This window comes from Triticum dicoccoides, chromosome 7B (genome assembly GCF_002162155.2).
Source record: "Triticum dicoccoides isolate Atlit2015 ecotype Zavitan chromosome 7B, WEW_v2.0, whole genome shotgun sequence".
Classification (NCBI taxonomy): domain Eukaryota; kingdom Viridiplantae; phylum Streptophyta; class Magnoliopsida; order Poales; family Poaceae; genus Triticum; species Triticum dicoccoides.
Window position 1 is genome coordinate 640,986,038 of NC_041393.1, and position 5,925 is coordinate 640,991,962.

Below are 5,925 nucleotides of genomic sequence, written 5' to 3' on the forward strand. Positions count from 1 at the left end.
CTCGACGATGGGCGTGCTCGAGGCGGCCACGGTGCTCCGGTTGGGAGGCGTGGCATCGATATGGAGGTTGTGCACTCCATATCTAGTGATAGTTGTGCTCCACGCGACGTGTGTCGGCCATGATAATATGCCTTTTGTGCCCCATTTCCGGCCATGCCGGTCCCTGGGCTGACGGGCCTAGCAGGGCTTTGTCTAGGTGATATTCGATGTTGGTCCTTGTGGTGACTACTCCAGCCTGTGGCGGCTTCCTCGCTAAGGATTGCGGTGGTCACTGAAAGGTCTTCATGAGGGTTCCTCCCTTCAGGACCCGGTGGTTGAATTCAACGGTGAGATGAAAAAAAATGGACGATGGCTTGACACAAAGGGATGGTTGTGTAGTGTTGACGGCCGCACGTCGCACGTAGCTGCTGGGATAGTAGAAAAGTGGTGGCGACGGCCCATGATTGACGTCAATAGTGGTGCTACTCGAGCACCCGGTCTCGTGCTCCATGGTGAAAGCCTAGGTCTGGCCCGAGTTGGTTATACCTGGCAATGACGATATTTTTACGTCGTTACCTTGTTAATGCCATTGTTCGGATATGCTCGGACTGATCCTGCAGGGTGAACCTTATATTTTGGCCTTGAGTGGCTAGATCCTGAAAGCGTTGTTGTTGAAGAATCTCGTCATCCATTTAGTGTCATGAGATGGTTTATGTGGATACGGTCATTGGTGTAGTTTGTCAATCGCCAATCTGATCGCTTTGAGTTTTTTTTTCTCATTTACACATGGCTTTGGTCTTACATGACTTTGGTATTTGCTGGCGTGTTTTTTGTCTGCGTGTGTTGGTGTTAGTCGTGTGTATCATAACTGTGTAGGGTGAGGGTGTGTGTTTATTGTATTTGTATCCACTTAATGCTTCATTTGAGCCAACACAATTCACCGCTTGTCCCAAAAATGTTATTATTGACGTTTCTACTAAGATACTCCATCTCAAAATGTAAGATATTTTTGTAGGCTAGTTCCTAGTATTATTGTCATGGACGGTGACACATGTGAAGAGTTTTCCAGCTGTACTAAATCTGGGTTCTGGATTGGCATGGACATGATAGCCTTTTGCCATGCTTGGGTATACCCATCGGCATACGCCTTGTGTGATGGATGCCGGTGGGGCCGCCGTACGTGTAGCGCAGAAACAGAACAACGAAAGCAGAGTAGTAGTGGCTTTTGCCCACGCCTCCCAGCCGAAAGATTCCGAGATCCAAATGCGTTTTTCTTCTCCGGTCGCAATCCTAACCGTCATGACAAAACACTAGTCCTAGTTGGGTTGGCCCGAGCTGACAAGGATTGTCCGTAAGAATCTTCTACTACCAGCATCGGGCTCTGACTGAACACTACCGAGTACTGACTGATTAGTCTCTCCGTCCGGTTTCAGACATGGTGCAGTTCTCGAATAGCTGCTGCTAGCGTGGTAATTTCTTGTACGTTTTCTACTGCAGTGCGTTGTTTGAGTCATCCGAGTTACTACTAATAATAATGTGCTGTGAGTGAAACCGTGTATGAGGATGAGCTCCCAATTTGAAGGATGCATTGTGTTTTGGGAAATATACTGGATTGCGGATTAAATTGGACTCATCTATCGAACTGAAGATCAATCTAGGAGATGATTTTTGCTAGCCTGGTACTGACCGAGAGGTAGATGAGGGAGGAGACGGTGAAGGTCCAGAAGCGGCCGAGGAAGGCGTCGGCGACGTAGGCTCCGGCGATGGGCGTCATCCACACTGTGCCCGTCCAGTTGTTGACGCTGCGCACCGACGGCACCGTCTCCTGCCGCATCTGCGTCGTCAGGTACACCACCAGGTTCGACGCCACGCCGTAGAACGCCATCCGCTCGAACGCCTCGTACCCTGCGCCAGTCCATATGCGCGCGCGCGGGTTCATCAGAAGGAGAGTCGGATCAAATCGATCTATGGGAGACGGAGCCTGGTACTGACTGACCACTCACCGACTAGGAAGGAGCAGGCCTTCCAGCGGCCGGTCCAGGCGGCGACGACCGGCCGGCCGCGGAGGTCGACGGAGCCGTCCTTTGTGAACTCCGGCTTGAGTTCCTCCATCGATGGCCGATCCGACGATGTATGCTGTAGAATGTAGACTCTAGTGCGTGTCTCGTGGTGTGTCGAAATGGGCTTGGCTGGAGCAAAATGATTGAGTGTATGTGGAGTGCCGCGGGTAACTTCACCTCCGCCTTTGGCACATGTCGTTATCAGGAAAATGCTAAACTTATGCGAGATTACCTCTACAATTTTTTGAACATCAGATCAGTGCAGACACAAGCGCTCATTTATACGCGCGTACACACACCCTATTCCTATGAGCATCTCCGATAGACTGAACCGGCATATCATCTTGAGATTTTACGAAGTCACCGTAGTCCCCTCGTAGTCGACGGGGACGTCTCCTTCCACTGAACGCGTATCGCCGGAAATCCTGAAATAAATCCAGCATAAATGCGAGTGGATCCCTCAAATCCTATCTATACATCTGTGACCCGGTCACCAAATTGCCATCCAACTAGCCCCTTAAACCAACTCTTTATGTCCGGGTTATCCGGCACACCTCAAATCCAATCTACATATGTGACAGATATTAAGAGGCGCGAACATGCCCGACATGTAAGATTGACAACCGGGACCCATGCAGAAAGCCACGTGTCTCTCGGGCGTCTCCTCCAATTCAATGAGGACGCATTCATGAAGCAGCCCTGGTGCGCTGCCCGAGAAACCCGGCTATTTAAGCCGGACGGCGAGGCGACCCTAACCTCGTTGTCATTCTCCTCCTCTCGCTTCCGTCCATGCCGCCGCTGCTCCCTCCTCTTCCTCTTCCTCTTCCTCCACCAGCCGCAACGGTTCGCTCCAAGGTAACATACTACAAGCTGCTCACTCCGGAGCGTCGGATAGAGGTCCAGGCGAAGATGTGCGTCGTTGAGGCACACTGCACCACGCGCATTGTGGCCTGCCTGCCTCAAATTCCCTATAGGAGGAGGCGCCGGACGATGAGATGGAAGAGGCGGAGGTGTGGAAGGAGGAGGAGCCTACGTCGGATGAGTAGGAGGTGACTTCAATGCTGGAGCAGACCGAATTTAGCAATGTGGGAAGCGGTTGTGGAGTTTGAGCTCGCCCAAGCGAAGGAGGCGATGGAGCTGTAGGCCATCCTCGAGTTCATCCAGTCTGAGGCGAAGGTGACGACGAACCGCCACTTCATCCACGAGGCGGACGTGGAGCGTGAGCAGCTTTTCATGGACGAGAAGGACAAGGACGAGGAGTAGACATTTTGCCCGGCTGTCAATGACGACGAGGCCGGCGGCTCCGACAAGAAGGTTATAGAGCAAAGGGCGACTTTTCTGCCCATCAGCAAAGTGAAGCGCCTTTTCTGCTGAACTAGGTAGTCAGCCCTCTCCTCCCCGCGACGCATGCCGCGGCGGCCACCTCCCCACCGACCAGCATGGGCATGCCTCCCTCTCCACGTGTAGGCGCAGGCTCCGGACCGCGGTGCAGTTCGGTTGCCACCTCCCCTGGAGTATCCGAGGTCCCAGACTCTCTAGAGCTTGGCGCATCGCCATCCCCAGATCCAGAATCCCCGCCGCGGCTTCTATTGTGTGGTGAATGCTCGACGGTGGGCGCCCATGAAGATTCGGCGGATCCAAGCACGCCCCCCGCTTGACGCCTTCAATCCATCATCATCTTCCCATCCCCTACAGCCAGCCTTTCCTTTTTGGGGATGGACGGAGGCTGGACCGAGGTCAGCTCGCGCAAAAACCGCAAAGCCCCCCCCAAATACGGTGGATTCTCATGTGGCGTGCGCGGTGCCCCGTTCGGACCGGCGGTCGGACTTCAATGCGGTGGGTGGCCGTGAGGCCTTCTTAAACCGTTTTCACGGCCGCTGCTTCCGCTGTCTCAGCAAGCACCATCGCCGGAAAGACTGCTGCGACCCTCTGCGTTGCATCATCTACGAGCTTTTCAGCCATTTTGGTCGTGATTGTCCATAAAACCCACGCAATGGCCGAGCCGGCCCTGCTCCCAGTAGGATAGGCCCCCTCCCTTCCCGCACCCTAGCCCACGCTTGACTGCGCTTCCCCACTCCGCCTCCACCCCCTTCGGATCCACCCTCTATCGCTGCCATGGCTGAGCTTAGTCTGGTTGATCTGGCACGGCGGCCACACTCCAGCCATAAAGTGGGGAAATCCAGCCCGACCATCGAGCAGGGCATCTTCTTCCTCCGCCGCCACACTGTCATGTTGCGCGCCCTTGACAGCGTGTGCGCAACCTCGCCCATGGCTGTGGGTCGCGCTCTTGACGGGCATGTGTGCATTCCCCCGCACCACCTAAGGGTGACAGCGCACAACCCGGAGGACTTCTTCGTCATCTTCATGCGACCCACCTACCACGACAACACGGTCCGATGCGGCACTCTACGCGTTAATGGCGCCAACTTCGCCATTGCGCCTTGGAGAGGGAACGACCACGCGGGCCACAACACCTTCAACCTCAATGTTCGATGCGTCATTGAGCACCTGCCCTAGCAATACTGGTCGATAGACGGTGCCCAGGAGGTCTTCGACAATAAGGTGCACATCGACAGGCTAGACAGCCGCACGCTGGAGCGCGACCACACCAAAACCTTCGCCTGGTGGGTGTGGATTTGGGGCATGGCGTTCATCCCCACCAGGCACACCTACTGGAAGTTGCCCCAAGGCACCGATCATGTGGAGGAGATGGAGGGCTACTTGCCGCCCGATCGCAGGGTGGCCCCGCCGCCCGGCGCCGAGCGCTACGACCTGCTAATCCATGTTGATAGGGTGGAGGACTAGTCGCCAAGGTCGCCGCGGTCTTCGCACTCCCCTCAGAACGGCTAGCCATCCTCTGACTCCGACACGACGTCGACAACCTACCTCAAGTCTTCCGCGGATCCTGGACCATGCATGTGGAGGACGGATGATGACCCACAAGTATAGGGGATCTATCGTAGTCCTTTCGATAAGTAAGAGTGTCGAACCCAACGAGGAGCAGAAGGAAATGACAAGCGGTTTTCAGCAAGGTATTCTCTGCAAGCACTGAAATTATCGATAACAGATAGTTGTGTGATAAGATAATTCGTAACAAGTAACAAGTAACAAAAGTAACTAAGGTGCAGCAAGGTGGCCCATCCTTTTTGTAGCACAGGACAAGCCTGGACGAACTCTTATATAAAGGAAAGCACTCCCGAGGACACATGGGAATTACTATCAAGCTAGTTTTTGTTGGGGAATGCGGTAATTTCAAAAAAATTCCTACAATCACGCAAGATGTATCTAGGTGATGCATAACAACGAGAGGGGAGAGTGTGTCCACGTACCCTCGTAGACCAAAAGCGAAAGCGTTTCAATAACCCGGTTGATGTACTCGAACTTCTTCGCGATCCAACCGATCAAGTACCGAACGTACGACACCTCCGCGTTCAGCACACGTTCAGCTCGATGACGTCCCTCATGCTCTTGATCCAGTTGAGGACGAGGGCGAGTTCCGTCAGCACGACAGTGTGGCGACGGTGATAATCATGTTATCAGCGCAGGGCTTCGCCTAAGCACTATGATGGTATGATCGAGGTGTGTAACTGTGGAGGGGGCACCGCACACGGTTGGGAGAGAAACTTGTGTGTCCTAGGGTGCCCCCTACCCCCGTATATAAAGGAGCAAGGGGGAGGCCGGCCGACCCTCCTAGGGCGTGCCCCACAAGGGGAGTCCTACTAGGACTACTAGTCCTAGTAGGATTCCACCAAGAGGGAGAGAGGGGGAAGGAAGGTGAGGGAGAGGGAGAAGGAAAGGGGGGCGCCACCCCCCTTCCCTAGTCCAATTCAGACCTAAGGGGAAGGGGCGCGCGGCCTGCCCTTCTCCCTCTCCACCCAGGCCCATG

General features: G+C 54.5%; 1 pseudogene; it reads right to left on the reverse strand.

Moving 5' to 3' along the window:
• The window catches only part of LOC119342223, a 5,973-nt pseudogene extending 3,781 nt beyond the window's left edge, over positions 1 to 2,192 (reverse strand).
• Positions 2,193 to 5,925: the final 3,733 nt, after the last annotated feature.